We start from the raw sequence: 10549 nt of genomic DNA, 5'->3' as shown, positions 1-10549 counted from the left end.
GAGATGAAGATTTGCTGACAAAAGTACAGGATGAAGTTCATCTCCTGTATTGGCTTGGTCAAGTCCTCTGCTAGTGTGGCTGTCTGGGGGAGAAAAGGCAGTAAGAGCTGTGTGGCTGCCCAAGAGTGGTGCAGGACCAGCTCAGCTGCTGTCCTCTCCTCCCGGCAGGCCAGCAGGGCAGCACAGCAGCATGCTGGTGAAGAATGGTGGGCACGCAGCCTGATTGCTTACACATGTGCCCACCACGTGCCTTCAGAGCAAAACAGAAAAATAACTTGGTTATAGAGCTTTGTGCCTGGTGCTGCGAAATATTTCCAGCCTGGGATTGTGAACGTTCTGGAAAACAGTAATTTGAAACAATTTTCTCAAAGTAACAGAGAGGCTTGATGTAGGTTGTAGGACTCAGCTGTGAACGTGGCTCTGGAGGAAGCATGGCAGCTCTGGCTCGGTTCATCACCCCACCAGTATTTCATCTTCCCCATGAAGCGTCTCTTGTGTTGTGACATGCTGCAGGAGTAGTATCTGCTTATTTTACTCTGTGGGTTTTTTCCCCAAAGGATCTGCTCTTCCCAGGAAATTACTTGGGAGACAGTTTGGTTTAAGGCTGGAGTCAGTTCTCCATTATTAAACCAGGTTATTGTGTGAAAACATTGCTTCCTGGTGTACCACCACCGCTTCAAAAGTGTTACCCAGTGTGGTGCTGGTTAGTAAGAGGCTGAACACTGTGTCTCTTTCTAGGACTACACCGACTGTGTGAGCAGGGGAAGTTCATGTAAACTGTCCATGCTGCAGTTAACATCTCTAAAATCAACATGTTACTCCTGGAAATACGCTTTGAGATCTTCCAATAGAAGATAGTAGTCTTATCCCTTTATTGAAACTGGAAGTCTGAAAAGAGATTTAAGGTATATAGTTAAGAGAATATATGACTTCTTAAATTCTACAAATAGACAATTCAAATTACTTATGCCAAAACCAACTTGAGGCAGCGAGTGATTAGACATGTTGTTAAATGGCAGAGGCGTCTCTGGTGTTTGCAGAGCAGCTGTCACGACTCGCAGCCCAGCAGCCCAAAGCAAAGCAGCACTCCTGGCACCTAACCCCAGGTCGGTTGGGCCAGGTGAATGGGCTGTTCCTCCCACGGTAATAGCTGGGATGCCCTGTCCTTGGGAAGGCAACATCTGCAAGGAGGGTCTGGCAGACAGCTGGCAACAGGCAGCCCTCCCTTCATACTACCAGCAAGCTTGTGAAGTTCCTATCAAACACCAAGTAAGACATTATCCGGAGGGAAGAGTGTATCCATGCTCTATTTTAGCAAAAATCCCCCCAAAACATACCCTAAACTGTGCAATTTCTAATGCTCCTTCCCGGGGGAACCACTTGCTCCAGACTTTGGGGACCTGGCAGACAGACAGACAGTACCAACCGACCACTCACACTCAAACCAGAGTTTATTCAGCCAAAGCAGCCCCAGCTGCCCTGCCCCTGCAGATCCCAGCTAGCGAGGTGGAGGGACATTTTGCTACCCTGATATTGCACACCTATTTTAATTCAGGCACTTCAGCAGTCATTTGAACGGTCCCTTTGCTTAAGGGCATTTTGCTTCAGGTGTAAATCACTGAGCACAGCTCTTCCAGTTTCAGGACACTTAAAATAATAACTATGTGCTGGTGTCTAGGAGTTTTGCCCAAGCACATCATGTATTTCACACCTAGCCCGGCAAATTGCACTTCCTATGGCCAGGAAAGGCAGAGTTTATTACGGACTTTACACCCCATAGAGCAGTCCAGAGCCAACTGGCAGCCCCGGCCACCACCGCTGCTGTGAGCCGGCACACTGCAAGTGACACGACTTCGGCAATACAAATATGCTGCTGCTGTAAGAGCTGAGCTCATTAACAATTAAAGGGAATTTACAGTGCATTGCATGTTGCCGGTCCCCTGTAATTCACCTTCACGACACAAGCACATACGAGGTCAGCAGAATTGTTTTCTTTCCAGTGGTTGTGTGTGCAACGGTTGGAACTCGTGTTGTTCCCTTCCTTCAGTTCCCGCTAAGTAGCCTGCGTGCTCCAGGACCCAGAGAGAGCCCAGCTCTTGCCTGTTTCTATCCATCCAGAAAACTGCCTCTGAAGACAAAAAACAATCAGCAACTTTGAAGCTGGTGGAATAATTCTTTATTGTTTATTCTACCAGTGTGCTCAGGAGCACGGTCTGAGCCAGCAACGCATCATAGCTATTCTGTTGCTAATTGAATCAGGCATGCTCAGGCAGTGCCAATAGACTACACCATGTAGCCACGTGCGTTTCTTGGTAAACATCAGTGAAGTATAACATTAACAATTTACATGGGCCTAAGTCTGCTTTGGCTTCACAATAACCTCCCTTAGAGCAGAAGGTGTCTGTTATCTTGAGATTTTCAATCAAAGCCAGCGATACCAGGTGGGCCACAAGACGCATCTTCAAGCAGCCTGGCTGCCAGCGAGCATCCAGGTGTGCGAGGTGTGCTTCTGAAAGACGGACGGCAGATTTCCATCCGTGCAAGGCTGGCTGGCAGCCAGCTGAGTGGCAGAGTCCTGATCAATGCAGTGTTGCAAGCAGAGCCTACGCCGCAGGTCTGCAGGCAAACAGCAGCAGAGTGAGCCTCTACCCATCACCCTGCCCCAGGGGCTGTCAGTGATTTTTATATAGGTCAAGTAATCTTTGAACATCGTGTCTCACATCAGACCTTCCTGTGCAGGAAATTTTATTTATAGGTATAGACACAGATACAGATACAGAGATACAGACTTCAGCTTTCACAGGGGAGTGGTTTTTCCTCATTAGACCCTTGGACCCAATCTCCTTTGGGATGTGTCATCTTAAAGTGTTGCCAGAGACTGCTGTATTGTATCCAGATAGAAGGTGACAAGCACTGTATCACCAAATTATAAAATGAATTGAGTCATTTGATATTTGAAAGAAAAAACGCTCTCCCCAAGCTCATCATTTATTAAGACCTGAAATCAAGAGCTGAATATTTATAGTTTACCTTTGTTCCTCCTTCTGGAGCCCTCTAGATAGACATTTTGTTCAGTTGGCCTAAAAAATTAGATCGGTATTCAGAAAGAAGAAATCTGAAATGCTTTCACAGATTTCTTACCTCTTGGAAGATATTAAGAGTTTTGCCCATTTAAATGCATGATTTTTCCCAGATAACTAGCTTTCTGGCCTTTAGTAACTTTGGGTTTGTCTCATGCAGTACAACATGGTGATAGCAGAGCCCATGCGACTGGGGATGCCCGGTGCATCCTGTCCCTGGGCTGTCACACCTTGCTCTGGGGCTCCTCCATTTCAAATACATGTGCACAAACCGCACAGGAGCTCTTGTCCTGCTGAGCCCGTGCACACTTGGAAATGCCTTACAGCACAGACAGCAGTTTTCAGCTGAGTCATTTCAAAGCATGTGTTTGAACCCAGGTGCTGGATCTAGCACAAGCAGGGAACCACTGCTCTTGCGTCTGGAAGGGCCAGGGCTCAGGTTAGCCCGAGGCCTTATGTAGTCCAGAGTCTTTTCACGTTTGCCAAGTTTTCCTCCAAGTCTTGGCTCTGTCAGCTGCAAAGCCCATCAAATTCACCTGAGTGTCAGAACAAACGGTGGGAAGTTGGCACTTCCCTGGGACCCGTCGCTGAGCCCACCAGGCGGATTGCAACCTGCCCAAGGCACACGTTTACTCACCGAAAAAGTCAAAGATTTGATTTGTGACAACATATTGTCTAAAGCACAGCTCAAACTGTCATGCTGGAGCCATGGTTGTTTTAAATTGCAGTGGTACAAAGAATAATTATTTATAGATGATCACCTAAGTTGGCATCTGCCTAAGAAACTGGCTTGTTTAAAAATCTCTTTCAGTTTTTTCCCAAATCATACAGAATAATTCAACATCCATTATAGAAACAGATCACCTACAATCATAAGCACATCTGGGTTTATTATCAAAGGCTGCTTATTCAAATCAAGCTTATAAGTAGTTCCTTAAAGAAAACGGACTGAAATTAAATTTAGGTAAGATAGCTATAGCAATTCAAACTTCTTGTCTTTGCACTACCTTAAAACTTAAACATTAGCAAATCCTCTCCAAAATCAGCTCGTGTCTAGGGACGGGCAGCAGCTTTATTCCTTCCATCCCAGTGAAATCCCTACTAAGGAATGAAGCAGGTTAAATTGAATCTGTGGACTTTTATATTCACATTCAAAATTAATGGGCACATACCTCCACGTGGAACAAAATGAACTGCATGCTAATTTTTAAAAAGTGTTTTTAAACCCTAAGTTGAGGGGTGTTTGTGTCCTGAAAAGGCGGAATTCAGCTCTATGACATTTCTCAGGCACTGCAGTGAGAAAGGAAGGTAAAATATCAAGAAACTAAAAAAATATGCAGCCAACACTCCAGTACATCAATGTCTGTGTGAACGCAGAAATGCTTGCGAAGAAGTCTTGGGGTCCAGCTCCTTAAATTTGTATTTTCCCATGTTGAGCCTGCTCAGGTGGCAGTGAATGTTCCAGCACCAAGTAACTTTCTGTCTGCTTTCTTTTTCTGTGGGGCACTGCTGGGAAGTTTTCCTGTTGTTTTTTTAAAGAGAAGAGCTGGAATATGTAGGTGCTACGTGTTGTGTCAGGGCTCTGGCCATGGGCACTGACCCAGCATCCAGGGGCCAGAGCAGAAGTGCTCCGGTGTTACGGAGCGGTGAGCTCCTTCCAGCTGCTGCCCTAAGGGCTGGGGTGTACCAGGTGCTTGTCCTCCTCTCCCACCTTGCCCTGCCACCACCTACTGACTGCTGCGCTGAGCCCAAGGAACCTTTGCTGGATCCAGGGGCAGTTCTTCTGAATCTTTTCTAGTGATCAAAAGAGAGCTCAAAATGCTTTTTAGAGCAGATTAACTTGTATATCCATAGAAACTGTAATTGTACTCCAGGGGTTTTAAATGCTTGCCCTCTCCCCATGTTCATTCAGCATGCACCTATAAATGTGGCCTTTGCAGGACCCCATCACGTAGGAGCAGCCACACGTATTCTGCACATGCTCCAGCTCCTTTCTGTCCCTGCCAGACTCAACCCCTTCTTCAAGCCCGATCGACACACATGTGAAATGACCACTGTAGTCATCCAATATAAACAGATTACACACACGCACGGATCCTGTGGTGCTTTCAAAAGGAAAGCAGCTGCATAAAGATTCCATGGAGGATTTCCCATTCACTGGGGGAACAAAGCTCGGCAGTGAACCTGCCGAAGGCTCCCAGTGCTGCCACCGCAGGGGACAACGCCATGACCGGCACTCCTGCACCCGCTGAGCACACATGGGGCAAGATGCACACAGCCTCTTCTCTAAGTGTAAGAGCAAGATTCAAAAGATAAGCAGAAACTTTTAATAAAACTGGTGTGTTAAAGGGGGAAAAGGCCAAATCGGTAAGAATTCAGCTCTTCAACATGGGCCGGTCCTTGGACCACTTCCTACAGGCTTTCTTTGACAGTAAATACTTCTGTGCTTTTAGTTACATGTCGAAGTTGCCTGATGCATGCAGTAGAGTTTTAAAACAGAAGTATCCTGCATAAAGGCACCTGCTTAGGAGAAAAACTGGTGGCAAAAGTGACTGCTGAACTGGTTCCTCTTTGCACTGCTGCCGTTTGTGAATTCTAGTGTGAACATCAAAAAAAAAGTTGTTTTATTTACATAGGCAGAAGGACAAAGCCCTTGCTGGAGCTGTGTATGGGGTACTTCAGTGATCAGGAAATCAGAGAAGACACCAGCCCTGAAGTCAGAGGTAGCAGAGGGAGAGACAAGCGATACAGGATGCTGGCTCTTGAGTGAGATCCAGCGACCAGTTTCCTCGCTGTCATACACGTTCATTCGGAAGGGCTCAGTACTGTGTGATAGACCAGAGACATCTGCGGATCTGACCTTCCAGCTGGACGTGTGAGGAGTATAGAGGATTGACAATATACATGCAAGGATTGCACTCCTCTGGGATAAAGATACCTCCAGTGGCAAGGTCTCAATCCTGATGGAAACACACTTAAAATGTAATCTTTTCTCCCTGTTGTTGAGATAAAAGTTACTGACTTTGACAGATTTTTCTCTGCTTAAATAATAATTTCAAGTCAGAAGACACCACTATGAAAACCTGTTTAGCACGCAGCAGCAAACTTCTATGACCGAGTTTTACACAAGGAAGCATAAACTGCCCAGAAACACAGAGGATCCACACTTATGCTTCAGTGTAACAGGATTTTCCTTCCAGTGCTAGAAAGATCATTTGTTCATGGACTGTTCAGCAGGGAGCAAGCAAGTGGCTTGCCATACACTTCCTGCAACATATACAATTATACAATACAGCTGTGCTTTGCAATTACACAGCCTCTTTCATTCAAATGCCGCAAATCATTTTGCAAGCATTCATTAAATAACTTGCACAACATCCTTGCTGATAAAGTACCCGTGCTAATCACGTCTCAGCATCACAGGCTGAGGCACAGAAAGATTCAGGGACTCATTCAGGGTCATACTTTGAGGATCAATAGGAATCACTGGCATCTTCCCTCTCATTACCTAATGCCAGTTCCTATATGCAACTTCCTCTGTTGGGATTTTAAATACAGATGACTGATGCCATCTTTCTATTCCTGTTGGAAGGAATCCATGTGTCAAATCTGAGTATGAAAATACCATATTTTGATACAAATATATGCCATAAAAAGAGATCATGCTAGTAGAGCTTGCAAATTCATAGCCCTTTAAGTCCTGAAGCATCTCACGGAGCTCTTTCCTGAGTATTTGTATGATTTTTACTTTACCACCTCTCAAGTGGAACATAACATTCCCTTAATAGCACACAGGGATACACAGCAATACATAGCATAGAATGTGAGGAACCATATCCAAGGATGGGGCCGAGAATGAGAAGGGATTTAAACCCAGAAATAGGGGGTTTTTTTGCTTCAACAAAATGCTTGATCTAGAATTCCAATTTATTTTTCCCTACTTACCTGAAACACTATTATGAAAATCTGCCTGATTTTCTGCTTATCACAAAGCAGAGAATTTCAGCTGCCAAGTTTTATACCGGGGAGTGTGAAATGTCCTGAAGGGCAGAGTCCCCATGCTTACACCTCTGTACAACAGTATCCTTCTGGATCGCCAAAGTGTCGCTCACTCCTGGGTCAGACAGAAGGAAAAAAGCTACTTACAGTCTAGGTTGCTGAAAACAATCCCACAGTACATAATTTCCCAACAGCTTTGTTTTCATTTATAACGGGACAGATCAGCAGTATTAATCAACAGACAGTTACTATTGGAAATGGATGAAACCTTGGACTCGGAAAGTCCGTAAGCCACTGCTTTGTGAGTGTGCACCAGGAAGAGCGGCTCTGTACTTGCCTCGCTGCTTGAGATGGACATCAACCTCCTTTGCCCTACTCATGCAGGCTTTGTAGTGGGAACTTATGGAATTCCTAAGTCACAAGCATCCAGACCACTGTAATGCTGGTAATGCATCCATTAGTTTCTTTAACCCTCTTATTTTGGTTCTCTTGTATTCACAAAGAGATTCTTCCCTGTTTCAGTCTCCTTTGACTGCTCAGGTGCATTTTTCCTCACGTGCCAACATTCGCTGCCTGAATGGATGCAGCAGGCTCCAGCCAGAGGATGGCAGCCCCACAGCAGCGTCGCAGGAATGGATGGAGTGGATGCTCCTGATCTGGCCAGGTTCACTGTCTCAGCTTCTGTCTCCTGTAGATGCCACATAAATTAAACACTCTGACTTTTTACAGTGTTTATGGGTGAAGAATATGAATGCTTAGAGAACTGGGGGGATTGAGTAAGGTGAGAGACAACATCTCGGGCTGCCTCAGCAGTTTCTGGAAGGAACACCTAAAGAGATTCAACTGCTCTGCAGCTGCGGGGCTTGCGTCTAGTTTATACCATTGTTCCCAAATCTATTTCAGAAATAGAATACGAGTTTAAAGCTAGTTCAAATGCAGTGCAGCACAAATCCCACAAATCCCCGCTGTCAGTGGCTACACATTAAGGGGTCATTTACTGTAAACTATATGACTTACACCATGTAAAGCAAAGACATTGAATTTTAAAGAACAAAGGTCATCACAAGGGGTAATCATCATCATATCTAGACTTGAGCCTTCTGTCTGTGTCCAAGACACTGGAGGGGAACACTAACAGGCACTCTGGTATCCATTTCCTTCTTTCCCTTTGTTGTTCTTTCCCAACATTCTTGATATGGTAACTTCCTGACCTTTCTGATGAGCAACCTCTTTCACAGACAAGCCTTAAGGGTGGAGACGAACTGCTTACAGACAGAGACCTTTCCCCTTTTACTTGCTACTTGTATGATTGTGCCTGCCATCCAAAGGTCTGATGAAGATAACTGCTCAGCACGTTCTCTGCTCCAAGAGTGCAGCCAGAGCAGGAGGCATCGCTGCTCCGATCTCCCCTCCCACATGTGGTTTGTGTAAATGTGGAGTTTCTGTTCTATTTTTTAATTTGATGTCCTCCTGTGAATACCACTGGGGATAGAAATTTAGGAAAACAAGTTCTAAATGTTTGGATATTCAGATCCTGTTAATCAAGCCTGGAGCTTCTTAATGAAGGAAGCTAAGAGTAGCACTTTCATTTCGTTTTCATTTCTGTGCAGAGAAAAGGACTCCAGAATTTAAGTGCTAATTTTATTAAATTAGTATCCACTGAAATACACTCAGATCAGTGCAATAACTCAGCTAATGGCATCTGTAATTATTTGATTACAGTTGCTGAACTATGGATCTGTGAATATTAAAAATATTATACACTAATATAAAGCCAAAGGATAATCTAACTCTCAGGAATTCAGATAAAGCAGCAAATTTCCATTTTCAGTCTTAAGCCCTTAAAATGAAAACCAGCAATATATCTCTTCCCTTCCCAACTCTAACTCAATGTGATGCTTCTAGGCTATTTCGAGAAACATTACTATTTAGAACAGATTAACTATCTTTTTCGCCAATAGTTCAATATCTGTATACTGAGACATATCTTCTCCTCCACCATCCTCATTCCCAACATCCTAGAGCTGCCAGCTGTGGCACATCATGAGCTAAGACACTAAGCCTGATCCAGACAAAGAAATTTAGACATTTCTTAGCCCATATGTATGTTTAGAACCTGTTTCCACTGATTCACAGATAAGGACTTGGCACAATGATATTTAGACAACAGAAATAAATACAAATTTACCTTTTAAAAGAGATACATGATGAAAATTCTCCCCAAAATGAAGAAAACATGTAGAAAACATGACGTTCCATGTAGACTAGAACAATTCAGTTTTGAAAAAAAAGAGGTGACAGCAGCAAAGCATGACTTCAGAAAAAGAATAGTAAGAATTCATGAGAAGCATGGAAACATACCCAATAGCTGATCATATTGCTCTCTGTGACAATTATAGGGTTATAGGGTATAGGAAAACCCCAAATCTAAAAGTAGTTTACAAAATATCTAACAAGACCAAACTGGTGCCCCTGAAAACACGTCACAGATACCTTCTAGCCAGGTTTTACTCATTGTAAACACTAAGCTACCAAACTTGTCCTGCTAGGAGTGGTCCAGTACAGTCTCTTCAAACCTCTGATGGAGCTAAGCCAGCAGAGAAAACTAAATCAACCCTCCAAACTATGATAAAGCCCAGAAATTCCCAGCGTGAGCTGCCCCTCCAGGTCCCACAGGCTATTGGGAGCTAGGCTTCCAGCACCTACCTGCAGACCAGATGCCTCACCTTCTGTTTTGCACAAGGATAATTTAATAAAGATAAGTAACTGCCTGGATGGCAACGGCAATAATCCACGGGGCTGGCGGAGCACATGCTGACACTGACTACTGAAGCTGTGCACCTAGTGGGGACACATTTTAAAATAAATTAAAATGGAGTTGCGTGGCATGTCTTATTTGTTCCATAGGTTGTACTGGTTTTATTTATGATTTCCTCATCATCTAAGCAGATATTTTCTCCTTAGGGAAGGCCAATGTCTAAAAAAACCCTCCTTCCCTTATCTTCTTCCCTCCTGTTTCCTCCCCAAAAGACAATTTAAAGGAGGAGGAGTTAGACAGTTAATATTTCACCTACAGAAGAGAAGAATGACTTAAAACACAATACTCAGCTCTTGTTGCTTGATGTCTTCATATTGATTCAAGTCTGCTCTATCTCACCATCTCCACATCACATAAGGCCAATGAGCCAGCTCAGGAAACAGATATGCCTGAAAACTAGTATTTTTTCAAACACAATAAGAAAAAAAAAATTGTTTTCAGTCTGATCTAGTTTGGTATGTGGTGCACAATTGTGAATGCTGACATAAAAGAAATGGAGGGAAAATTTGGCTGGGGAGTGCCCGTATTTTGCCTAAACCTTGTTTTGGTTGACACTGCCCTCATCTCTCATCAAATGAGATAGGGGTGCGCTGGAGTGGTAAGAGTAGGCAGAGATGACCCAAACTGCCTCGAGCTGCAAGGCCAGAACCAG

This window comes from Pelecanus crispus, chromosome 11 (assembly GCF_030463565.1).
Source record: "Pelecanus crispus isolate bPelCri1 chromosome 11, bPelCri1.pri, whole genome shotgun sequence".
Lineage (NCBI taxonomy): Eukaryota > Metazoa > Chordata > Aves > Pelecaniformes > Pelecanidae > Pelecanus > Pelecanus crispus.
Note: the sequence above shows the minus strand (reverse complement) of the source record.